This window comes from Lichenostomus cassidix, chromosome 4 (genome assembly GCF_008360975.1).
Source record: "Lichenostomus cassidix isolate B80296 chromosome 4, HeHo_3.0, whole genome shotgun sequence".
Classification (NCBI taxonomy): domain Eukaryota; kingdom Metazoa; phylum Chordata; class Aves; order Passeriformes; family Meliphagidae; genus Lichenostomus; species Lichenostomus cassidix.
The window spans coordinates 3,155,068-3,182,691 of NC_139484.1; the positions used below are offsets into that span (position 1 = coordinate 3,155,068).

Consider the following 27,624-nt stretch of genomic DNA (forward strand, 5'->3'; position numbering starts at 1 on the left):
ATGAGAAAACAGTTTTGCTTGATCTTTACAATATGGTGACTGAATTTTTTTTAGGCTGCTCAGTGTGTTTATGCTCATTTTAGTTTAATGTAGACCAGTAATAATTATGAAAGGCCCACATAAAAAGTTATCACCATTGTGATGTCTTGACTTGCATATGGGACTTGAAGTAACGCTGAAGCAAGGGGCTGTGTCCAAGACAGACACTCACATGTAGTTTTATTTTCCTTTTATGTGAATCCAAGTCTGAGCAATATGATAATAATTATATAAGTTAGCAATAGAGAAGTTCAGTGGAGTTTTTTTGTTTGGGATTTTTTTTGGTTTAATTGTTTTTCCTCCTCTGTCAGATATTTTCTTTCAGAATTAGCCCACTTGTTAGAATCCAACCTGTTAGCACAACAGGCAGTTGAGAATATTAGCAGTATTGGTATTTCTAGTGTGGCGCCTTCCATATGTCAAGTTTCACTGCTGGCTACTAGTGGTGAAGACATTGTTTCTGGTTTGAAAATTATTTGCTTCCCAAATCTGTGACTTATATCTTGCAGGTTGTGAATACGTGGTGAAGATATGTCATAAAGTCAAATAAAGGGTTTATTGGAGGAGGTTTGCACTGGCCAGCTTGTCCCTAAATTTAATGGCAGGAGCCAGTTGTACTGCTGCTTGTCTCAAACAACAGTAGAATATGTAACAAATTTTGACCAAAGTACTTTACCTTGTATTTTTTCCTCCACTTTTACAATATGCCTGTTTTTTTTAAGGTAAGAGAAGCTTTTCTAAGCTTTTAATCTGTAAACTTAGACATTTGTAAATGTAGAAAGATAACTGATAACTGAGGCCAGCAAGTGAAAAACGATGATTGAGTCGCATACATAGGGCTCTGTAAAGAATGTAGCACAGACAGAGTCATAAAATATTTCATAATATTCAGAGATACTTTTTGTTTACAAATACACAGTTCTTACATGTTTCACGATTCAGTATTTAAGCTGAAGATGAAATATCTTTCCTGCTGTAAAGGGAAGAAACTAAAGGCCTACAGTTGTATTAAACTTCTATTCATGTGATATCAGGCATATTTATTTTTAATTAGACAAGATCCCTATTTATTAATTTTATAATGCACATTGACAATTTTTTTTTGCAAGAATTCACTTTATGGGATATTTTTCTTGCCATTTGCCCTTGGTTTGATTGGTTGGGGTTTTGTGAGGTGGGGTTGTTTTTTTGTTGTGGTGGGTTTTGCTGGGTTTTTTTTCAATTCTTGGATGTTTTGTGGTTTGGAAGGAGAAATAAGGTGGTACATCAGAAATGCAGAGATATGAGGAAGCAGGTGGTAGGACAGGAAGAAAGTGTGGGACAGGAGATGGACGGAACCCAGTGTGGGGTAGACAGAGTGGAGCGAAGCAGGCATCAGCTGTAATGGAAGGACAGAAATACATAGAAGGGTGTTGGACTTGTTGAACCAGGCTGGAGAGTAGAATTTTGCCTCTGCACAAGTACTTGGGCTTGACAAAGTCAGTGAGAGCACAGGGAATTGTAATGAACTCAGCTTTTGCCACGTTGAGTAGCCAGAGCTCGGTGCTGGAGCATTTGACAGGGCCAATCTCATGGTCAGCTGCAAATTGCAGGCAAAGGAGTTGCTTTGGTTTTCTTGCTTTTCCAGGTCTTATGTCCATCAGAGCATTACAGTGTGTTATACTAGCTGATTTTTTGTACTGTTGTTAAGCTGGGTGGGGACCTTGGTTCTGTTCAGATTTTAGGAATTCTAAACACTTTCCAGTGACACAGATAATGAATATATATGGCAATCATTCAGCAAATGTAAGCCTTTGGACGGCAGACTTGCTTTTCTTAGTTACCTGTTGAATATTCCTTGGAAGTCACCAGCAGTTCATGTGAAAACCATTGCCCAGGTAACTTCTGACAGATTAGTAATGGACATGTGTGTATTTTAAATCCTTTATGTCCAAATCCTACTTACACATTTCTAAAGCTGATTAACCAAGTGGTGTGGGCTTTTTTTCCTCCTGATGAATTAACTTTGTTTTGCTAAAACAAGCTACATTTCAATGCTTTTTTCCCTCCTCTGTACTTATGTTCGCTGCTAATACAAATCAGTTTTAAAAAGTGATTGCTGTGGCAGCTAGAAGGCAACATGTATTTCTCAAACCAGTGGGACAAGTGGAAAGTATTTCAGGTGGTTTAGGTACAGTGTTTTAGTGGCTGGCTGTGTTCCTGTTTTCTGACTGATACAGAGAGAAATGCTGAACAGTGCACTGCAGGCACACTCAACAGCTATGGGAGATTTCCTTTCCCTTGTCTCACATTTTGGGAAGGGAGGGAATAAGCTTCTGTCCCTGAGGTCAAAATGCAACACCAAACGGCCAGGATTTTTGGAAGATTTACAGTTCAATAAGCCACAGTTATAGTCATGTCCTCTTGTTGTCCAAGCAGTCCTATTCATGCCTTAGTGTGTGAAGTTGTTGCTTCAGATATTTGGGGTGATTTGAATACCTTTAAACAGCTTGAAAACTAGTGTTGGGAAAGTGCTGTGTTTCATCAGACCTTTGTGGGCCATTACTGTCTCAGGCAAAAGAACTGAGTTTTCCCATAAGAAGGTCTTAAGAACTCTGTGCAGTGTTTTGTAATAGGATTTGTATGATCCAAAAGTCTGCCTTTTGCAGACTGAGATTATTTGGGGATTTGACAGAACTAAGTTTTTTCTGCCATATTTCATGTTTGAGTCATAATTCTGAGATATCAGCATTCCTCAATTAGTAATCATTCAAAACACTGACATTTCAGTAAGGGTCTTTTGTGTCACAGAGTTACCTTCTTTGCTCTGGAGGGTGGCAGAAGGACATATGTAGCTGACTACGTATTTTCAGCACAATGTTTTATCTCCCCAAGAAGTATCTGAGCTCAGTTTGGATAATTTGTCTTTGGCCTTGAGGTAAAGACAAAGAATTATTTAGACACTTATTGTTAGGAGAGCATGGGAAAGTCCAGCCACTTTCACACCTTGTGCACAGGCTGCACTGTGGGGGACACTCTTTCCTTTCCCCTGGGACTATAGAACTGGATGGAAGGTCTCATGAATTTTGGTAATATTAAGTAATAATGTGCTTATTTTCCTCTCTCATTAATGGCAGCTATGTTTTTGTGTTGCTTCTGTTTTTCTTTCAATCTCTTTATGTTGTGAAGGGTTCATTTGTATAATGAGATACTAAAGGTGCCATATAACTTCAATTTAATTCACCTTTGAGACACAGAACATGTAAGAAAAGAGACAAAGTGAAAGATGTCCATGGTGACAGAAGGGGAATCTTACTGGTAATATTTAGAACAAATTTGGGGGTATATCTTGGAAAGTTACTGCTGTTAGGCAGAGCCCAATACTTGCATAAAGAATTATCTTAACTCTTATAGGAAACTGAGTTTTGGCAAACTGCGTGGAAAGAAAAGATACTCTAGAAATCCCCAATTCATTGTTTACATTTGAGCTATTTATATGGGTGATTTTATTAATAACATTTTTCTGTCAGCAATTCCTGGCCCTGTTTTCCAGTACTTCCTACATATAAGTTTTATTTCTAAACTCTAGAATTTAGAAAACCAGAGCTGTCACTTCTCACAGTTAGGAAAAACAATTTGTGTATAGGAAATTTCTGGAAGTCCTCTGCATCTCTGCCAGAAAAAAGCCCTCCCTTCCTGAAAGCTAAGGATCCACAAATTATAAGCCATTAAAAACTAATACAGGCCTTAAGAGCCACTTGTCAAGCACAAGATGTTTTTGCAAGTTTGGAAGATACTAGATTAAAATGATTGTTGAGGTATGTTGGCTGGGCTCATGACTGAAAGGGAGAAGACAAAGGAGTGCAAAACAGACTTCTTTTTTTCTTTTTCTTTTTTTTTTCCTTTTTAACAGTGGCAAGGGTTGTGTCAGTCCTTCCAAGGGGAAGAGTCACAAATCTTCAGAATTCATAGTGTTTATGACTGTTATTTGGTATAACTGACATAAAAGCATATAAATACTGTATTTCTAATTCCTCCCAGCAAACCTGTACTACATTTCACATGTGTGTATATTTAAGTGCAGCCACTGCATGACTGGTTTTGTTCAGCATAGGTGATGCCCACTGATGGTTCAGTTTTTATTAAGAAAAGATACTTTTACAAGTTCTCTGTAATAGTAAATATGTCCTGTTGCTCTATCACTCTTTGTAGCAGAGGATGTTGCATTAGTTTTTTAAGTGTCAGGGCAAAGCCACACAGCTAAGCCTTTGCAGTTTGGTAGCCTCATGCTGAACTTGCCCATAAGACAGTATAATTCATATAGAGAGAACCTTGAGTGAGTAATGGATTTATTTATGGTAAATGTGTGTTTTGACAACTAGGACCATACTTTTAATTTCCGTTTGTAAGGTGGAAGTTTGAAGAATTGGAGGGCTCTGACACTTCAAAAAAATTATGTGATTGGAAAAAGTCTTCATTTCTTCCAAAATCATTTTTCTGTAAAGGCCTTTCATCATGGCACTGCTAAGTTAGTTTAATTCCTCCAAGGGAAGTGTGTGTGGGTAAAAACTCACAACAAAACTCCCTCTGTTTCTGCCATAGGGTTTCTGCATCAATTCAGTGCCTCCTTATTACTGCATATGGATTTATCTCAATAATGGTTCAGTCACATACAGGAGTTTCATAACTAGGCCATATTTAAAATATGTTTACTGTTGGCTTTATTCTTTCTGGCTGAAGCTTCTGTCAGGTGCAGACCATTGCTTTTATGAAAACTGGATTGTAATCTGGGCATTTCATTGAGCTGAATTTGTGGTAATTGAGAAGTGGCAATATCTTTCCCAGCAGTGGTATGTGAAATTATTTTCATTTGGTGTGATGTTAGGAGAAATATATTCTGACCCATATAATAACAAAGGCTGCAGGTTTTCCTCAGGACAGCCAAAAAAATATATGCATCTTGAATTTTAGTAGCAAATAGCCAGTGACTTGGAAGGGCTAATTCCACACAGCTAGGAGACCCTGATGGGCAGAAATAAAATTCATTTTTGTTTCAGTGCCTATTCTCAGGGTGATGCTAGCTCAATATTTTTGGAGTAGTTATACCTGTCTGCATTGGTCCAGGAAATGAGGAAGCACTGGGATAAAGACATTAATCTGCCCCTTTATGCTACCAGCAGCACAGGGTTAAAAAGGAATAAAGCCATACTGCTGGCTTGGTGTCCTGTTGGATCCATCTAAGCATGTCAGTTTTCCAGTCAAGCTAGAGAAAGGTATTGTGGAGAGGAAGAATCCTCTGGTCCCTGATCAGCATGTGCTGAGCTCTAGGTTGATCCCTTCATTTGTGTGACTTCAGGGTTTGGGTTTGGTTTTTTCCTTTTGGAGGACAAACAAAAGCATCAAAAGATGATTTCTCCCATATTTAATATTAAAAGCACTTATTAGTTTAATACATTCATATGAACAAGTACATGAGGTGCTTTAAAGAATTAAGCTAAACAATTATAAATGCTAAAATGAAGTCTGTTTTTAAAATACAAGTTAAAAGAAGCATATAAATTACCTAAATCTCTCACAAAGTGTAAGGTGGTGTAAGCTGGACAGCATCCAGAGCCCATTGCCACAATTAAAAAAATTTTTAAAATCCTTGGCATTACTCCTGTGTGCAGGGGGAAACCCTTGGTAATAAGCTTTGAGCTCACACGCTAGCCTGTACATAAAAATAGCTAACTGTCCAGGATGTGCAGGGCTGCAAGGAGGCTTAGGAGGCAGGAGATGTGCACTCTCGTTTGTTGTGTGATGTGCTGGTCAGCAATGGCCAAAGCACTACTGTGCCTCTGGGGCTAAAACCCAGCTGTTGGGTGAATGATTTTGTGGTAGAGAAGCAAATCTTTAAAAAAAGATACAACAAAATGTGTGTCCCTTTCATATTCCACCTCTCATATTCTGATTTTCTCTTTTTTTTTCCCATTTGATATTTTTCTGCAGTGGTTTCTTCCAATGCACTTTGTGCCATCTCTCTCGCTCACTTTGTGCAGTGGGAGAAAGATCTGACAAGAGCTTTAAAACAAGCATAGTATTTTTGCTTTAGTTTTTCCTATTTTTTGGACTGATGTGTGATAAAGGCTCACAGATTCACTGTAGCTCACTATATATCCTTTATATGGATATATTCTTGACTGCCCTGGTTGTTCAGCTTCTGCCCCAGAAAACTGACAGAGGCAGCAAGGGAAGAACTCACTAAGACAGAAGCCCAAGGTGGATTATGCTGGTGAAAGTAGCAGTTCTTGGTGTCTTTCTGAGGAACTGCTTCCATGCTAAGTAAAACAGATGAGACTGGGGAGAAGAAAAATCTGCTGCCTTTTTTTCCTGCAAACATGAGTGATGGTGCTCTTTGCAAGCTGAAGGAGGATACAGGGAGCCTAAAATCAAGCCATATCTGTTGATCACTAAAGAGCAGTCTGAAGAGTTTCTTTCACATTTGCCATAGCAGAGTTCCTGTCACAGTGAAGAAACACTGATAGCAGCATCCTATCTCTCGCATGCACTTCGTCTGGATTTTCATGTAACTCACCTTCTTAGATGGCATTAGAATAGTAAGATAAGAAATTTTGAAACAAGATCTGGATATTTAGATTATCATATCCTAATGCTCTTTTTTCTCAGGTCCATAAAGGACTCTTCCTCTCCCAGATTTTGAGGTGGGTATAGAGTCATAGAATAGGTTGGAAGGGACCCTAATGATCATTTACTTCCAGCCCCCTTGCCATTGACAGGGAAACTTTCCACTAGACCAAGTTGCTCAGAGCCCCATCCAACCTTATGCTATTGTCCTCTGGTTACTTGCAGTTTGTGCTCCAAAAAGATAATTCAAAATTGACCAGGTTAAACTGATGGATGAAGGTGATTTTTTTTTTTTCATATGTCAGTTGCAGTTATTCTTTCATGAGTCATTTGTCATAGGTGTTTATTTCCATTTCTCTGACTGGAAATTTGGAGTGTGATTTTATTTTTTTTTTTTTTTCCTTTTTTAAACACACACACAAACACATACACTCTCACTCCTCACCTGAAACAATGAATTTTACCTAGTTGTTAATTCAGATTTATGAGCCCTGTTAGTAAAGTTAAAATTAATTTTAAAAACACAAATCAGGTATGAAAATAGGATAGCTTATGCCTAAAGTTGCTGTCACCTGTTAAAATAATCCAACCATAAAAAAAAAAGCAACTGAGGACCATATTTCAATACTGAAATTTTGAAGGAAATTGAACCAGCAAAGGTTGAGGTTTCAGAAGTATTCTGGAACAAGGGGATTTTAAAATTCTAAACAAGACAATAGAAGCCTTCTGTGCTGATACTGACATGGTGTCTTCATCAGTTTACTAGATTCAATTAGTTTATTTAAGGCTGAAAGCTGAGTGTGAAGACAGCTGGATGAGATTTCTGCTTCCCATAAGGTGAAAGACAAGGTATCGATCTACTAATCTTTAAATATTTTTAAATCCAGCAAAAACCCAATCTGATACTTTTATTCTTAAGTAGCACTGAAGGTATTTTAAAAAATTAATTAATTTTGCTATGTTAATGTGGAGTGGTTTGTGTGTTCATGCAAAGGACACATGGAGTTGTCAAGTAACACACTTTAATAGTTACCAACCCCTAAGAATTGACCCTTTTTTAGAAAAATAAATACAAATCCAACCATACTCCCAAGCTGTTTTATTCATATCAGGGTTTCCTGCTTGATAATTTAAATCCTGTTTAAATTCAGCAATTTAAATCACTTTGATTTATATCAGCCATTCTGCCTTCAAATGAAGTGGGAACATGCTGGGACTGAGGCCCTTTACCATTTAGCACTACACTTATTCCATCCTCCAATTTTAAGTCACTTACAGTGTTTGACTGATACCTATCTGTGCTTCCTTTGCTGTGCTCATCAGTTCAAACATCTTCCTTTATGTGTGTTTTTTTAACATTTAGCTGGTGTCAGAATAAGGAGAGGTTGAGCAGTTTAACAGTGTAATTTAGATGATAATGCAGCACAAATGTGTAATTTCCACAGATGTTCATGACCAGCAAATATTGTGTATCACGATGAACATATATACAGGTAATTTCTTTTATGTTTTTACCATTTTCAGTTCTGTTTGTTTTTTTACTGGGCTAAAATTCTGTGAGATCTTGATGAACGTTTTTTCTTTTTCTTAACTAAGGACATCAGGCTCTGGCCCTCCCTATCTCTTTAACTTGAAATCACAGGAGAAAATGGTACTTTTTCCACCCGTCTCCAGATCAGATGGGCTTTGCCTGTGCTCAGCTGACAGGTGGTGAAGGTGTGTCTTGTGGGCCTTAGAGCAAGCAGATCTCGTAAATGCACTGTTCTTCTCACTAGGGGAAATTGATTACTTTCATTTACCAAAGTTAGTTTTGGTTTATGATATATCACAGTGGGAAGCGTTTTTTGACTTGCCAACTGGCATTTCAAAACCATTTGTCATTTTAAGTGTCAAAAACAATGAAGAAGGACAAAATGTTTAACTTAAACACAGAAGTTTTAGAGAAATTTAGTAGTGAACTGGGGGTCTGTTGGTTTAGTAGATGTTAGAAGTGCAAAGTTGCTTTGGTGGAAGGTTTTGAAGAGCACACCACCACCCCCTCTCCCTGGTGAATAGCTAGTGAGCATTGTGATAGAAGGTATATTTTTGTTTAAATTCAAGAGTAATACACTGCATTTCACACCATGATATTTGATTAGGAGGTGGGCTTGAGGGTTGTGGAATGCTGATATCATCTCCAGAGTCTCAGTTTCAGTGTCTAGACTGTTAAATGGCTTGTTTTCCTGTTTTTCAAGGGGAAGGAATCAAACATAATCCAGAAAGTCTGAAGTACTAGTAGAGTTGAATTCAAATGTCCAAGCTGTATTGTTGAGATGTTGTTAAGTATCTGTTAGCCTGGCTGGTTGGAATGGATCTTTTTATATATTCTTCGCAGCATTATTTAGTGTATAGATTGCAATAAAATCAGTGCAGATTGGGACAGGTTTCTATCACCAGTGAGTTTTAAGTATGTGTTGGATTTGCTAGAGACCTGCCTCTCATAGCTCTTTATCCTTAGAATAATATGAGTGGGAAATATGAGGATGCTGGATAGTAAGATTCCTTGAGGGAGTGGGTTTATGTGGGGATTAAAAGACAACTTGTATGGCAGCTGTTTTACTTTTCTGATTGCACAGAACTGGCCACAGTAGAAAGTGAAGGGGAAGGTGAGAGGTTTTAACCTGTCCTGGTAATTCCTTGGAGCAAAAAGGCTGTGACTAAGTTTGGGAAGTACCTGGCACACCTGGGATACACCACTGATCAGAGTGAATAGGGAGCATGGTTCAGTGTGGTTTTGGTCAGTAAGTTTCCTTCATCATGGAGATGGGCAAAGTCAAAAAACAAATTTTGAAGTTGTCATGATTATAAGTGACTGAAATGAGCAGTTAGTTTAAAGACTCTCTGTGTGTGAGAGTGTATATAAATATATATAATGACATGTAGTTTTGCCAAAAATGCTAATATGTCTGCTTACCTATTGAAAATATAATTGATGCTGTTGCCAATCCAGCAGTCCATAGAGACATAGCAAATTCAGTAAATGTTGTGGAAAATTACATCCTTTGTATCTTGGGAATAATTTAATTTGTAGTTTGTCAACTGTAACCTGGTTGACCATATTGGAAAGTGCTTAGCTGGACAGTGCTTGAATATGGTGATCTTTTCTTAATTTGTAAATATTCATGTAAGAGAGAATTCTCTTCTCTTTTGCTCTTTGGAGTTGGATATTCAGTGCAGGGTAATAAAATATATTTGCATACTTTTCTTCCCCCACAGATTCTGTGATTAAGAAAACGTTAGCAACTCTCAGCTGTGACCAACCCTTCTGACTATAGAAAAAGATCAAATTCTGACAGACTAAAAATAGATTGTCAAAAATTGGACTGTGGGAAAAATGGGAAAACAATGACATGAAAAAAAAAATAATGTAGCAACATTTATGTGGCTTGATCTGCTTTTGCCAGTTACATTTTTGTTAGAATGTAGACAGATACATTCAGATCATTTCTTTGCAGATACCCTTGGCACTAAAGTTCTGTATATAATGAAGTATTGAAAAATGAGTCATCTGGTGATGTAGGGATAAAAATGGATACCTAATGAAGTAGCACAAGAGTAGAAATTATCTGCCATGCATCACAGTTGTTAATCAATAAATACCTGCAAAGTTTATTTCTGTATATAATGATGTCTGGAATGCTTTGCCCAAATCTGATTGGTGTTCACAACAGGTAAAACCTTTGAACAATTCTGTGAAATTCAGACCAGGTTCCCCTGGCCCTTAGTTATGCTGGAGTAAATAATCTATACTCTAATACTAATTATTTTTCCTTAATTGCTGTAGCTGAGAAACAGTACTGAAGTCACTACCCTTCCCCCATCTTTCCTTTTGGGTAGAAATTATTACACTATCTTCTAGAAAATACTTTTGTGCATCTTGAAACCTCAGTTAAATATAACATTTTCTTGTAGATACTGGCAGGCAGAGTAACTCTCAGATAATCTGGTCTGAGGACTGCAAAGGCCTGGAACAGAGTTTATGGATAACTACAATGCATTCCAGACAGAGATTAGATTCAGTACTCACACCTGTAGGTGGGTGTTGGGTTTAATATAATAAATGTTAATGAGAAATATTAAAACTCATTAAAATGGCAGTCTGTGATGAGAAGGTGGAAACGGCAGTAATGTCAACAGCGTCCAACTGTTCATTAAGTATGGCCATAGTTTTACCAATTGTGGCTCACTAAGAGTAAAACTACAGTGCATTCTTCAAAATTAGTTTGGAGTTGTAAGTTACAGAAAGGGTTCTCTTGGTTTCTCCATAGTTGCTTTTTGCACAAGTCCTCACCTTCCCTAAAAGCTGGGTTTTTTCTGGGGAAGTGCCTGTGGCAGTCTGTAATTTAACACCTCTCATTACTCATTAGCAAAGGCATCCAGGTTCACGTTAGGTGTTTCCCTTTTGTCAGGCTTAGGAGAGGTGGTTGATTGTGACTTGTGGCTTTCTTTTCGACTCATGTTAGTTTACTTGTTGACATATGGGAATTTTCACTCATGACATGTTTTCTGTTTTCCTCTGGAAAATCTCTTAATTGTTATATCATAGAAGAGTAAATGTTTTTATTAATCCTTCTCTGCTGCACATATTCTTTAGGGTTAGTCTGTATCTGCTGCAAGGGAGATAGGAGAATAATGCTAAGGGAGGAATGCTCTGGCTTGTTTGTGGCAGAGTTTGCCTTTGAGGAAGGGGAAGATCTGGTAGGGGATTTCTTGTGTTTATTCCTGAGGAAAGACTGAACACTGATTCAAGTTTCATGGGTTGGATGCTTACCAGACTGTGTACATGTACTAGTTCTACAAAACAGTAGTTAAATGAATACACGTTTTCCTATGAGCAACATCTTTACACATTTGAGCAGGAACTAGTGAAGGGGGATTTCACTCCTGTGAGTCTGTATCTATGAGTCAACTACAAGTGAAGACTATTACAACAGTTCTCATTGAAGCAGCTGAGTTTCTTGGCTCCAGCAGGAGGTCAGTACTGTGAAAATAATTTGCTTGTTGTGAGATAAACTAGGAAGGTATTGGTGGGATTAGCTCCATTCTCCATATTGCGTCCTACTGGCAAGTTTGCACCATCCTTAGACTTGAGGTGTGATTTTGAAACTCTGCAAGATAAGAGTTTAAACATTGGCGGGGAGAATGCTCTAAACAATAGGTCTTAGACAGCACAAGTTAAGCATGTCTTTGGGTTGTTGCAAAGCCTAGCAGACAGGTGTTGTTATGAGTGCAGGATCCTGCATCTCCTGCGTCTGTATGAAAATTAAATGTGAATAAATTAAGCCTGAGAGGATGGACAAATAAATACCAGAACAAACATGCAGTTAGATACTAACACATGCAGTGACAATGAAGCTGGAGGTGTCTGGCATGTCCAGTTGAACAATGTTGTGGTTTGACACTGGCCAAATGTCAGGCACCCACGACAAACATGAATGTCCAGTTGAACATATGACCTGCTGTCTGTGAATGTGGTGGTTCATAAATATAGAAGCAGTCACTGAATGGAAGTACTAAATGTGCAGGGACATCTGTATCTGGTGTGTCTGTCTGAAAGCACCTCAGCTGGCAGAGCAGGTATTGACTATTACACCTCTCCACTTCAGCATGCTGCCAGCTGCAGCACTGGCCTTCAGCTTCAGCTGCTAAAAACTGTCAGCTGAAGGCACCTCTGCTTTTGGAGGAAACGCATGATAGATGTGGAAGCACATGATGCATAGGTACACCTCTCTCTGGTCACTGTTTTTGGTGTTTGATGCTTCCTCTCACTTCTAAGTGTGATTCACAATTCTGTTTGTGGTTCTGCTTGTATTTTGAGGGATTTTTTTTTTCTGCTGCCTGTTGTGCTCATCACATTTTGTCTTCCAGTAGTCTTTATTTATCTAGAAACAGCTATAAACATTTTATATAAATATATGTATTAAAATTCAGATAGATGAGACTGTATCTCAGATTTTCTGACCCATGTCACTTTCAGTGGTAGGATTTTGCCCTTTTGAATGCTGAAGACTCTTTGTGTCATAGTGGTTTCCATGTAGGTCTTTGGCCCTTAGCTACAGGAGTAAGAGTATTAACATACCAAATGCCTCGGAACAGTGGGGTTCTGATATTGGGCACTTGGATTTTTACCTTCATATTTTTGCACGGGTTTCTGCTGTCAGGCCACCAGACTCGCTTCTCCAGCTGGTCCTTTCCAGCTGGCCGGTTACCAGGAGGCCGCAGCGTAAAGTCTTCAGTGATCCTGTGCATGCACAAGACCCTGGCAAAAGCAGCATGTCCTTCTGTCCTGCTCCCCATGGCCCTGTGCCACACTTGATGAGGAGTGATGTCCTTGCAGCAACTGTAGATGTGAGAGAGGCTTGGGGAGAAAAAGATGCCATCACCATGTAAAAGTCCAGTGTTGGTATGGTGGGTATGTGGAAGATCCAGATGCTGGTGAAGGAGCTTCCCAGCTCCAGAGCTGCACCAGAGACGCAGAGCACCAAAAATGGCTGGATTAGTGCAAAGACCTGTGACATTTATCTGGACTGTTTCCAGTACAATTTTTCACTCCAGACTAGTGTCAACAAAGATCCTGCGGGCTGGTGGTGGTCTGTGGCTGTTCTCAATGCCTGCTTTGTGCCTGTCCCCAGGCACAGGCCCCTGGGCATGGAGAGGCTCTTACTGGCACATTTCACCTCTTGCTATCCAGAATTTGCTAGGCAAGATGCCTTCTGACCACATCAAGTTCAGTGAAGCATGCTATTGTGGCCTTTGGCTCCCTGAGGTCATTCCTGAAGTCACCCCAAGCAGGGAGAGCAGTTTCATTCATAACTTGGGCAGTTATGAATGAAACAGTCTATTAAAGAGTTACTAATTCTGATTTTTTTTCTCATTCCTGACTTGGTGTAGTCTCAACATGGTGGTCAGGGCTTGCTTTTCATTGCAATTTTTTAATAATTAGAAAGATTATTGCATAATGAAAAACAGAGTGTGAAGAAAAGAGGAGAACCTATTCCTTGTATTTAGTGAAACTGTTATTCTGGTTTACAGGATTATGCTTTTAGTTCTTGCAGTGGTTATGGATACCTATTCATTTTCTGACTGTTTCATCAACAGTGGCAGGTGGACTCTGTCAGACTTATTCAGCTTCTTTGTCTTCCTTCTGGACAGTGTGTGTGTCATGTATTCTGCACAGGGACATTTATCTCAGATTAGCATTGATGAATAGAACTGGCACCCTTCCATAAAAGCGAGAATTGGTTTGTAAACTCTACCATTGGTTATGCATTCCCTGTATGAATTAATAGTGGTTTACTAAGATTAAAAACAGGAAGAGGCACCTCAACTCTACTACCTTTGCAGAAGTTGGGAGTTGCACCCAGAGGAGCTCCAAAAGATGTGGCTTGTACGAGACTGAAAATATGTTATTTGAATTGATCTTTCCAATGGAAAGGAGAGAGAAAGGAATTAAGCACATAAATGTGTAGGGGCAGGGACCAAATCGTTTTTGAAGAAGTTCTAAAATAAATAATGTTTGATGCTCTAAGATATCTTTAAAAAAATAAGACAGAAGTCAGTGGAGTGGTTGTGATAGTACTGGCACACAGGTGTAGTAGAAGAGGAAATATGCTGTGACGTAAGACATCAAAGAAGTGAAGGCAAGGAATCTATTCAAGACGCTATCTCTACATTCCTAAAATAAGAAACCGGTTTGAGGACGCTGCCTACCTCTGCCATGGAAGAGTCGCCAAGCCTCCATTTAAGGTGGCTGGCCCTGATTAATTCTTTACTGGGAGACGTCCAAGGCAAGCCATGGTGCTGGAGGAAGCGCTGTGTGCAGTGCTGTAGGTGGCACCCTTCCCTTTGCGATGGTGCTGAACCAGTGCCAGAAGGAAGGCAGGAGTTGGGGGCACTCTGCGCGGGGGAGCCCTGGACCAGGCACTTGGCTGGCACAAAGCCACACACATCTGCTGGGATGCCTGCTTTACCCCAGCTGAAAAATCTGTCCTCTCCCTTAAAAACGCCAGGTGCAAGCAGGGCTTCGCCTACTTGTCATCAGTGGAGATTTCCCGACTGATGCTCTATGAGATCTGCCGTGTAGGCAGAGCCCATGCCAGGCCGTGCCTGCTGCGCCTCCAAACGCTTCAGCCCCCTTGAGCAGCCTTGGCCATCTCTGGTGCTCATCCCAGCACCGGCTGTGTCTCTGTGGTGCAGGCATTACATTTGAACCTGGCTTTGGGCAGGAGTCGCAGCTCTGCAGAAACTTAAAGATACCATTACCTTTGTTGGTTGGAGCATTTTATTTGGCTAACGTGTTAAAAGATGCTCATTAAATCACAGCATTGCCTCTCTTTAAAGTAATTCTGCCATGAATGCTGAAGGTTATTTCAAATGCGTGCTTGAACTACACTGGGACTGAGGGTCCTCAGCCCTGTTTGTGTTCCTGTAAGTACAAACCAAAAAAGACTGACTTTTTATTTACCTTGTGGTTTGGGAGTTGAGAGTCAGGACTCTGGGGCTTGAGCTACAGTGGGGTTACTGTGTCAGCTGAGCCATGGTAACCCTGTATGGCAAATGCAAGAAATGTGCTGTGAATGAAGCTTTCAGTTCCTGGTGCCAATGCTGTGGCCTAAAGCATCCAACTAAAAATATGTCTCTAAAATGGGCAGTCATCAGACATTTTATTTACGAGTGTGGTTTGGACATGGGTGGATGAAACATTTTCATAAATTACTGTATCTTTTTGTCTGTCTGTTCCTGATTTATCATGTTACAAATTCAAGAGGTATTTATTACATGCCTAATAAATTGGAGCTTCAACGTGCTGACTGATCTGCATGAAGGTGCTTGGAGGAGAAGGAAGGATTGGGACAAGGAGTATCAAGCAGAAAGCAAAACTTCTCATTTATTATGGATTTGACCCGATCCTCCAGCACTAAATTCTGTGCCAGAAGGTGGTGTATTTTTGTCTGCTGCAGGATCAGAGTCCAGGCACTCACTGTCCAACATTTGCCATAGTTCAAAATAGGTGCTGCTGGTCTGTGTCATGGCTGGATTCCCTGTGTCCTCTCAATTCCCTATAAGGCAAGGAAGTCACATCCCTAATTGACAGGTGCAAATTGAGTATCATTTTACCCTGATCTCCATCCTACTTATGGCTGTGCCCTTAGACAAAGGAGTAACACTTTTACATTTTCTGCCAGAAATGGAGGGAATGCAGTGATCCTTTAGGGATTGTGATCAGAAAGGATCCAATTCTGAAGCTCTGCTCCCCAGTTCTGCTTTAAAAATGAAAAATGAAGGGCTGGTCTGTTAGAGAGGGTGAAATGGAGAGGAGGAGCTGCTGCTCTGCTGTCTCAGACACAGGGTTCCCTCTCTCTTTAGTGACATGATCTTCTAAAGAGCCATGCTGCTTGCTAAGGCTGCTGCTGCTGCTGCACAGTGCAGCATGGTGCTTGCTCATTTTGATAGGAAGGAGTTTTCCAGGAAGGGGAGGGGAAAAGAGGGCGGCTAATATCCTCCCTTCACCTTCAGTGCAAAGCCAAAAGGATCTTAAGTGATGCTCTACAAATAGAAGAGAAATTTTCATTTATCCCTCTTAGTGGTTGGTACATTCCCCTGCTTCTGATTAGTCCTTCAGCAGTGGGAAGAGCCAGTTTGCTCACACTGCTACATTTTTCTATCAGGCACAGGCTTGTATTTCACTCTTTCTCTCCCTTCCAAACCCACTTAAGGTTTCTTGTGGGGTTTGTTTTCCTTTTTTTTTTTTTTTCCTTTTTGCAAAGCAGCCATGTGAGAGGAATAAAATAATTTTGGACAGCATTATATGGTGAGAATTTTGACAATGAGTGGAAGATTGTAATTACTCTCTTCCATTAGACTCAGTGGCTTTGGACAGATAAGCTGTATTGAAACGTGTGACCAGGGCATGGGATCATGGATTGTCTTTCACTGTTGTCATGGCGACAGTGATGCAGGTGGCCTATAACTGCCTGGCTGTCAGATCTTATACATCAAACTGGTGCTAAGTGAAAATATGTTACAGGCATGGGGGAAAAATTGCCAGCAGTGTTTATAGGATCAGGTGGAAGAGAGCTAGACAGTTTTAAAAGCGGCTTTTTGTGAAAGCTGTGGATGGCTCGGGGATGCTTCTTTAGATTGTTTATGCCTTCATATGAGCAAAATCATTTTTAAAGGGGGAAAATATATACAAATATACATCATTATTATTATGTCTTTGCTGCTTTCTCAAAGTCAAAATGATGGTGGTGTTAGGCAGAGATGGAAAAGAAATGGGGGAATAATGGCAAATCCTTCTAGCTGACAGCTGGCGCAGGCTCTAGAACTTCAATAAAGGAAAGGATGATGATTCACTGCTGTTCTTCAGGGTTGCTAGTAGAAAGTTCTCCAGATTGAGAGATGTTAAGCTTAAATTGTGAAATAGCACCTCAAAGTTGAGAAGTCTTACAGAAAATGTTTGTTAGATTTGCTAAAAAGTAATTCCTTTTCCAGAGCTGTTCTCTCTCCTGGGTTTGAGGCCTATATTCTGTGAAATTCCAAATAGATTCTGACTCTCATGCCCTCCCCTTTCCAGCTGATGTTACCTTTCAAACTGCTGAGATTTACGGTAGTTCCTGACACTAAAATTAATCTGTGTAGCTTTGGCAAGTCTCCCTTGCCATGTATTGGCTAGTGAACTACCTTCCCTCTCTAATGGAGACAAACTCTTTGCAAAGAGAATAGTGAAAGTGATGGTGAAAAAATTAACTTCTGTTCTTGTCAAATGTGAAGTATTTGTTTCTTGCAGTACTTTGTGTGAATTTAGTTGGGTTTTGTAGTTTACTTTGATCTGAAGTGGAAATGCTACTTTGTCTACTTCTGGGAGAGCCTATGGGAGACTTGCTTACCTCTTTCAATTTTTAATTGCACCTTTGTAATTGTTAATTGCATGCAATTGTGAATTGGAGAACATCAGCCAAACAATGTAAATGTTTTATCAGTTGAAGCGTATGATCAGTCTGATGTGGCTCCAATTTTAAACAGAAAATAATTAAATAATTAAAATTATTTTTTAACTTCCTGGCTTAGTCCTTTCTAGACTGATATTCAGCTTCTCTACACTCTAGATTACAGCATTATGTGTTTTGGTTTGATGTATTTCCAGGTTTTTAGATGACACAACTGTTTTTACTGCTAGTAGGAGGAACTTTTATTTTCATCAACGTTCCGTAAGGAGGATTTAACTAGAATCAAATACTTGTGGATCTGTCAAGGATACTATTGATGTTGGGAGTTATTTAAATTTATAATGAATTAGTAAAAATTAAAGCCTTTATACAATGTGTCTGGTAAAGATACATGTGTAAAGGGAAGGTTTGATTTGGGTGAGAGTGGGAGAGCTTCTGGATTCATTCTGGTTTTGGTCTCTGGAGATTTTTGTCATGTTTTGACCAAGGTTAGGTCTTTATCCCTGTTCTAAACATTTCAGTGTTTCAGACAAAAAGTGAAGAATGGGGTGGTAAAGGTCCTGCAGTTTAACAGTTGGTCCTGGCCAAGCAATCTGTTCTTCCTTCTCTTTATAGGCCAGTATGTTTGCGAGAATTCTGGGGGGGTTGCCTGCTTTTGCACTCTATTGATGGCAGGCATTAGGTTAGTTAGATACTATGCACAAATGCAAGATCAAGTAAAAAAGTTTGATATCGTAGTGAGGGAGTAGTGTGGGATGGTTAGAACACAAGAAAAGAAATTGAGCACTGAGGTTTCCATTTCAAGGTTTGTTGTTGGTGAGCAGTGCAGCAGTGCAGAGAAGGAAATCAGCCTTTCCTATGCCTTAAAATGGAGAGGAAACAAAACCTGTAAAGATGAATTATTAGTGTTACTAAAACTATGAGACCCTTGCCTCAGAAGTATTGTGAAAGTGCATCTTTGCCACTGGCTGCTTAAGTAGTTTAAGTATGAAAGCATGTAGTGATGTTTTATACCAAATACTGGATATTAGGTAATGATACTCAAGGAACTCAATAGGCATCCTAGTAATGCATGAGAATTATCTTCAGGGGGTGTTTACTGATAGAAAATAATCTCAGCTGAGATTTTGGCTTCATCTGTGGTTGTCTTTAAAAGTACTGTGGTGTCTTTAGCTTTCATTCAGACCCCAAATGATCAGATTAGCTTTCATAAAGACTTGCATCTTTAATATAGGTTTGAGATCATCAAGAGCAAGAAAAGGCCCAGATGTGTGTATATATAAGGGTTTTCTAGCTTAAGATGAAAAGAGCATGTTTAAGATGATGCCTTAATTCATGTGCTTGAGGTGCTTCATTGTTTTTTTAATCATAGGTTGTTGGTACCAAATTAGCATTTTGTAATAGTTATAACATTAGTATTCAGGGCAAGTCTGGGTAGGAGTGGGGGGGGTTTTTTCAGTGGGTTTTTTTTTTTTTTGTTGTTGTTCTTTCTCTTGAAGCTGGAATACAGAGATGGTTTGATGTGTATGTTTACAATAGCCATACACAACTTTAAAGAGCAAAAATAGGTGCTGAAATGTAGCTGCTCTAACCATTTCCTGACTAGCAAGTTAGTCTGGTGAACTAGACTCTTGTTCTTGTGCTGTAAATCGGATAATGCAGTTTGGATGTTAATTTGGAAGTAACAACAGAGGCTGGAGGCTGGGAAGTGTTATTATCTCATTATCCATTGCTCAGGGTGAGCTGTATGGTTTTGACCATCTGTACATGCGCAGAGAGGAGGAGGGAAATGGACAATACAGATTACATATTTCAAGGCAGTATGGATCCTGATTAAGTTCGCAGTTCATCACACCAGGACAGAGCTCTCTGGTTCTGTCTCATCTTTACAGCTCAGAATAGTGGCTGCAGCTATTGCTTGCTATAAACCTATGCCTTTTAACAGGTATTTTTACTAAGTTGCTGACATCAGGCTTTCTGTTTTGACAGTAAGCGATGTTTTCTCATCTCAGTTTTTCTGAAAAATCGGGACTTCTGACTTTTGAAAAATTTAAATGTACTCTAGGTGAAAAATAACTAAATAAGAATACTATTATTCCATCCTCAGGGTTTTTTAAATACAATGTTATACCTAAATAATTAGTAAGAAACCACTTTAATCCTGGCACAGTCTATAGTGGCATTGTGGTTGTTGCAGCTACAGCAGTATGCATTGTTTTACATGATTAGTAAAACTAATATGGCAGAAGCCATATGGTACGGCTTCTCCATATCGTGAGTTTTGTACTATGCTGTTTGCTGTGTAAACCCACAGGAAATATGTTTTTGTAATATCTTGTTCACTGTCAGCCCTTTGAATAAGAACAGATTGTTTGTTGGGTGAACTGAAAGACGTTGCATCCCTGAGATGTTTCCCAATTCAGCTGCTGTGCAGCGAGTTCCAGCTCCTGCAGAAAAGGGAGCAGCAAAAGGCAAGTAGCAGTAGGTGCCTCCGAGAATCCAGCGCTGCAGAGCGGGGCGGGGGAGTTTCCTGTTGTAACAACAAAGCCAACAATCATCAGGATGCTTGTCTGCCATGGAGGAGTGTCTCTGTTTGGGTGTGAGCTGTGTTTCCTGCCTCCCTGTGAATCAAGAATCATTTGTTTTGGATCTCTGAGGGCTTCTTTTCCCCTCTCTCTGTTAAAAGGCTCCCTCCCCTTTCCTCCCTCCCCCTCCTTCCTGTCCCCCCTTCCCAACATATCTCTCAGTGGGCAGGCTTTATGTAATGAAATCCTATGTCTAAGAACAATGGCATCTTCAAGAGTCACTTGCACAGCTTTAGTGCTGCTGATGAGGATGTCTCTTGCTGTACTAACAAATAAATGCAGCAATGTACTTCTTTTAACTAGGTGAGTAGACGGAAGTTTTTGCTCTGAAGCTATGCAAAGGGAGAGGCTGAAGTGGCACGTCAGTCCTCTCTGTATATCCTTAATTTGTGAGCTGCTTGGGATGAAGATACAGCCTTTTGTCTCCCTGGAAAAGTCCCTTGCATATTAGGTAGCACTGGAAATAAGTGCCGATCAGGGTATATTTGGAGGTGAGGCTATGCAAAGGCCACTCTGAGCACTCTTGAGTTGGAGATGGGGGAGAAGAGCAGCGATCTAATTCCCCAGGGTGCATTTTTAGCTCTCAGATTTCCTGTGTTACGGTCTTGGAGCACACACAATTTCCTGCATTAAACTCAGTGCAGAGCGGAACGTGCCTGCCACATCCATTTGCAACTGCTTAGCATGAGCCTTAATACTGAGACACGTGCCACTTAAACCAAGTGGCTGTGTCTAGTGCCAAGAGCCTTAAATCCACTCGTGGTTAGTGTACTTTCCTGCACACTTAGCCCGGCCTAGTTTAGCTTGTTTACAATGAGATAAGGCAGTGCAGGCATTGCTAGGGCTGTAGTGGCATAGGAAATAGCCACTCTGGATCTGTCTCTGTTCACCAAATCCATGCTCTCTTGCACAAAACTGTAAGGAAAGGCAGGGTTTAGGAATGGTGAGCCCTCCACTTTGCATATGGCAGATGAGCAGAGCTTCCTTCTTTAAAAATTGCTCCAGATCCAGGTGTGTCCTTTCCTAGAATTCGCTTGTTTGGTTTTCTTTTTTTTTTTTTTTTTTTTTTTTTTTAATATTGCTGCTTTAGGAGCCCAACAAAGTCTCCCTCTCCTGTGTCAGCCTTTGTCTCCTTTGTTCTGCCAGTGATGCCAACACTGACATGCTGTCAGTTTGAGTGCAGCTGTGCCACAAAACAAAAGGGAGCAGAGCCTGTGCTTTTACATGAACGTCATTCGGCTGTTCAACATGTGCTCTGGACCACGCAGAGGAAAGCCAAAACTTTTCACGTGCTGTCAAGAAGCTGTAGCTGCGATGACTTATCCTGGCTTTAGGATGGGTAAAAATTGCAGTGAAGGTGGAGTAGTTACATAGTCCATTCTCAGGACTGACAGACGTTCTTTGTCTCAGAGTTTCAACTCTCTTTGAAAGCACATCCCAAAGCCTGCGCTGTATCAGGCCATCACTGTCATGCCAGCTTGATGGGTACTCCACATGCCTTTAGGTTACCATGTGCTAGTGAGAGCAATTCTTCCTTTCTGTCTACCTGTAAATGCCCTTGCATAGTAGAGGAAATAATAAACATGCTGAAGAAGAAATCATACCGGCTCTTAGGGGCCAGGGTAAAGAACTCCAGCAGCAGAGGGGGTTTTTTTATTTGTTCTAGCAGTAATGGAAGAATCACAGAATCAATTAGATTGGAAAAGACCTCTGAGATTGAGTCCAATCTATGACTTAACACCACCTTGTCAACCAGACTATGGCACTGAGTGCTATATCCAGTTCTTCCTTAAACACCTCCAGGGACAGTGATTCTACCACCTCCCTGGGCAGCCCATTCCAATGTTCACCCTTCCTGTGAATAAATTCTTCCGAACATCCAACCTAAACCACCCCTGGTGCAGCTTAAGACTGTCGTCTCATCCTGTCACTAAAAAAAAGAAAGGTGAAAAAGCCATTGCCCAAGTAGCAGAGGAGGTGATGATGATAGTGGTGATTTACAAAGCTTTTGTGCAACTATTTTTGATGGAAGTCAGCACAGGCAAAGGGACTGGCATGTGCTCCTACAGGTTAGTGTTGTAAGTGGTCAAATCTATTGAACCTTTCTGCAGTTTCCCTGTTGCTGACACTCTTAACTTTCTCATATACCAGAGTGTCAAGAGCTTAGCTGAAGCCCACAGCTCTCTTGTGTCGGGTGCTATACAAAAAGGCAGTTGTGTTCCAGGGATAAGAGTAGATCCCAGATGGACAGCAGTCAGAAAGCAAAGTCGCTGTGACAGGGTATTAACCAACATGATAGCAGTGGTCTCAGTTCATTCTCCATCCCAACATCGAAGGAATTTGGGCAATTATGAGAGTTTATGAGGAGCATGAAGAGATTTGTTTGACAGTTTAACAAGTGTAAAGGTGTCAGTGTCTGCCATGGGCTGATCAGAGGTGGAAGTCTAAATGTGGTTTGCAAGAGATGAAAAGAGGCTATGACGAGCCTTGAATGTGAAGAGAAGTAGCTTTCTGGAGAAGTGAATGTAATCGGTGTGGCAGTAAAATAATCAGTCCACAACCTAACACAATCCCTTTGCAGTGCATTTGGGATGTAGTGGTGCCTGTTTTTTGAGGCAGGAGAAAAGAATGCTGGACTTGGTTGCCTCTCCCCACTTCAAAAGTGAAGGATACTTATTCCAGCCAAATAGCTTCTTTTAAGTGCTGAAGTACACTTCTGGGAACTTCTGGAAGCCTAAATTCAGGCATACAGGCATACAGGTTTGAATATTATTGAATTTTCAAATTCAGTACTGAATACTGAATACTACTACTGAAATATAGTAGTATATCAGTGTTGGAACTGTTCTTCTGTAATAAAAGCAAGTTGGTGTAGCATATACAGTCGGCTTGTAAATTCTTATGGACTTCTGTTTGCTAGGAAAAACTAATTTTCCTGAGTACCTTTTGGAAAGGGAAGTAGGTGATGAGAAGCAGGAGCATTCTCTGATGAACTGTACATTTGGGGAAAACAAAAACAAAAAAACAAAATCAAAACTAACCAAACAAAAACTTTAAAAAGGTGTACTTGGTGCTCTTACTACTTCACAGATTTGGTAGCCAGGTACTTTATGAGCTAGCAAAAAAATCTCTTTTTTCATCCTTTCCCACGATTTGACTTTACATCCTTAATTTTCTCTTATTAGAGTTTACAATGTACAGTTGAGTAGTTCTTTACTTATGGGATTTGGAGTTATTAAGGCATCTCATTCATTTATGAGTATTCATTAACTATTGAGATTGAAGCAATATTTCATCTACTCTATGTAATAATTACTGCTTGAACTGTACATCTTGGCAGTGAGGGACCAGAAGCTACCCAGGCTTGGTGGGGATACCTTTCTAGGCAAATTAGTTACCATGTGCAGTCCATTTCTCTTGTCCTTTCTGGAAATGGGTTGGAGGGCTTTGGGGTCTTGAGTGGTCTTGACCCCCCATATACTCCATGTCCACTTTTCAACCTCATTCCTGCACTTGTGCAGTACTATGTTGTGCTTATCTCCAGGAGCTAGAGCAAGGATGGTTATCCTGGAAAAGTGCTGCCCTACCTCTGCATAGCCCTTTCTCCAGCCACATCTCGCTCTTTTTCCTGGTGCATCATTACCAACAATCCTTGTCTCTTATTACAAACAATCCTTGGTCATCTCTGCAGCCATGCAGCTGTTAGTGTTTGGGGCATACACATTAGCCCCTTTTCTTCTGGGATTCTACACTATCCCGTGGCACAACCATCAATATGGACTTGGTGATCCATTTTTTAAAATGAGAAAATATGAGAAAGCTTATAGAATGCACTTGCCCCTTTTTCTATCTATCTTTACTCTTTGGGAGTAATCTCTCTGTAATCCTTCACATCTTGATGTATGATGCCATTATCAAAATGAAAAGCAGAAAAGTTAATACTAAAAGAAAAACCACAGGGTGCGGCATCTTGTTAAAAATTCCTGTTGGTAACCATCCAAATAACATGACCCACCAATGTTTTTCCTCATCTTTTTTCACACATTCCATCACCTGGATTTCTTTTACATTATGAGGAACAGTAATCAAAGTCTTTTGTCCATTTTCTCAGGCTTGCTTCAGTAGCAGCTTTATCAAGCTGCGATTCATTCCAACAGGGATGGAGTGTAGGTCTTAACTCAGTGTATAATTGTCTTGGTTTGAAAGACAGGTGTCTGCCAAGAGAGGTTGAACCTTCCCCTAGAGCAGAGGATGTGATTTTTCTTCCCCTCCTCCCCCCGAATTATTTAATTTTGTAAATCAAGGGCTTTCAGGCAAAGGTATGGGAAAAAGGAGTATCAGTTCTTTACTAGTATCTATAAACAAACAATAACAATAATAGCAAACCACAACTAGAACCAGAAAACCAAACAGCAGATAACGTGAGCTGCTGAGCCTTCTCCCGTGTGGTGTAATCACGGTTGCAAGCAGCAGGGGCGCTGTTGAGCTCCCGGCCGGCCAGGGCAGGTGCGATGACTCCCGAGCGGCTGCAGGTGGCGCTGTGGCGCAGGGTCAGGTCACTGTCCGGCAACTGCAATGGCAGACAGGCTGAGAAAAACACGCAGGGCAGCGAAACAGCTCGGGGCAGCGAGGGAACAGGGCAGCAGGAGCGGGCGCTCTCTCTCTCTCTCCGGCCAGCGAGAATTTCTACAGTCACAGCAGACGCCGCGGTCTCGTGCGGCAGAGGGCAGGGGCAGGCAGCAGAGGCAGCCGGACTCTCCCGGCAGCAGCCACGAGGGAACGCAGCCCGGGGGCGGGGGGAAAACGTGCCCTTCCCCGTGAGGAGAAAAGTTGAATCAAAGCTCACCCAGCCAGGAGGGAAGAGAAACAGGGCACAGTTGGATTTCCTCTGGTAGCAGCTGGAAAGCAAAGAGCCAGCAACCTCTACCCTCAGCGTCCAAACCACGAGAGTCAGTTCCCAGGACCGGCTCTCCCTTACCTTGCCCTGCCCAAACCTAGCCTTTGTCTTTTACAAAAGGCTTGATCGCTCCGAACATCGGGCCATTTGTTGCTTGGTAACAGGAATGGGAAGAAATTCTCAACCCCCGACAATAATTAAATCATAACAACTGTTAAGATGTAACAGAAGCTCAATAACTAAAATCAGGTCCCATGATTTCAACAAAGTTACAGACACAAATATAAGAGTGATTACTTCTATCTACAACAAGCTTGTGTACAAGAATAAAATCTCAAGGGGTTCTTATGCAGACACATCCATTCCACTGGGCCCACCCTTACTCTGTGCTCCAGGGAAGAGTACAGCTCTGTTGGGATTTAATTTTGACACAATGATTGGATACGTAGTATATACCAAAGGATTGCATGTTGCTAAAACAAAAATGGTGGCTTTACTGTTGGTGGGGTTGTAAGTGAAATTAATTAATTACCACCAAGAGTAGAATTCTCTTTCAAAATGGTTGCATTATCCCAGGCTACCTTTCGAATTTCAGTGGGTAAATTACTTTCATCACCTTTCTTTATAAATGCTGCCATAGTAAATTGCCCCCACAGCTGGGAAACATGTGGTGTGGAATGTACTATTGTTACCATAAATAAAGAACAGAGGGTCTCCACCCTGTGGGTTAAGCTTGTTGATGTGTGAACCAAATTTGGTTCATGCTGGCAACCATTGCTCCTGCTAGAAGGATAAGCAGTCCTTCCATGGTTAACTTGATCTTCAGTGGGGGTATGCTGGCATAATTCCTGGTAACTTTCCTGGGATGAGAAAATAATGCAATTCCCAGTAGGATTTGTCTGCACAGATTACCCCTTAGAGGCTCAAGTTGTATAATGGCTCAGGCTGATGACAAAAATTCTTTTTCCCCACTCTGAATATCTGTCTCTTTAAATGTAGTTGAGTTGAATAGTAAAGACCTCTTTGGTCTGACAGCATTCTGCCCTGACAATGTCTGCCTTGACATTCCTCAGGTGGAATCTCAACTTCTACTTCATGAAGTGCTTGCTGTACTGACTGCTGTCACTGCTTCCACCACCTTTTTTGGAGGTTCTCCTGTGGTTCAAGTTGCAGCCACAAAGGGGATGCTCTCTGAATCTGAGTTACTATTAGAAATGTTATTATTATTATTGACAAGAACCTACTGGAATCCAAATGTATGGGCATCACTATGTATGCAATAGGATTCCACTTGCTGGATTTCCATCTCATCTGGCTTGTGGCCATAATGCTCTTGCAAATCGGCTAAATATCAAATAGATGGGGGGTAATAATTTTTTTTGGTGTGATTTTTCTGCTTTACTCTGGGGTCTAGTAGATTCAGAGTGACTTGAAAATAAAGAATAATCTTTCCCCTGTTCAATGTTTTTGGGATCACCCCGAACATTTGTATACTATGTAAGTCTGATGGAACTCTAATATCTCAGTTGCTGTATACAGCACTGTTTTGGTAGCAGTTTGCTGGCCCTGACCATTGTCTGTGGTTTCAGTTTTATTTAGGGGTCCTAATGTTAATTCCTCATCATCAGATAACAATGCAAATGTTACATCTTACTTTGTCAGAAAAATAGACCTGTCTACTGTCTTCCAACTTCTTTGTTGGATACAAAAAGGCAGTGTTATGAGATGGTGTTTCTGCAAATGGTTCAGATTCTAAATCCTGTAATTCCTCCTATTATATTCTCTCACCTGCATCCTAAAACTCCACCTGAAGCCTCTTAGTGTGCTCACACTCAGCAACAAGTAACATTTTCTCCCAAAGCCTGCTTTCTCTTTTCTCATTTAACTGGTTCTGCAATCTTTTCACCAAATCCTGCAGATATCCAATCATTTTTCTCTCTGCTCGTTTGTTGGGATACCTTTCCTTTTGGACAGCAGTAAAAGCCACTCCCAAAATTGCACATAAAATTGCTTTACCTTTCTTCTTTAGTACCTTTTATTCTCTTAACACCACATTTATTAATTTAACCACCACCTCAGGATTATACCAATTTTCATTTGCCTATTCTGTGCCAGGGGGAATTGGGAAGACATTATATTCTCTCAACTTTTCCAAAATCAGAGAAGCAGTCAAGCATTAACATTTCTTGGACAGTTTTGGCTTGCAGCTTGGATCCCTCCTGCCTGTTCACAACCAATAGATCACTTCCCAGCATCCCCTGCCCAGAACTCAGGGGTAGAGTGATGGTATCCCAAATGGACTGTTTGAAACATAGCATCCTGTCCATGACACCGAAACTGTGATGTCACACCCTTAAGGGGAAGGGAGAACACAAGATTCATAAATGCTTGTGGTTGAAAGGAAGAACAAAAGTCAGAGGGTCTACAAAAACTCATAAAGTTTTATTAGTAAATTACACTCTTGGCATGGAAATTGGTATGTTAGTCTTTGTCCTACTGTATAAGCACACAG

At 40.5% G+C, this 27,624-nt stretch overlaps 1 protein-coding gene and 1 long non-coding RNA gene across 3 annotated transcripts in view; both read left to right on the forward strand.

Annotated features, from left to right (window-relative positions):
* Nucleotides 1-27,624, forward strand: part of MAML3 (mastermind like transcriptional coactivator 3) — a 242,736-nt gene that overhangs the window by 11,537 nt on the left and 203,575 nt on the right. The window lies entirely within an intron of this gene.
* Nucleotides 1-27,624, forward strand: part of LOC146437703 (uncharacterized) — a 34,207-nt gene that overhangs the window by 1,160 nt on the left and 5,423 nt on the right. The window lies entirely within an intron of this gene.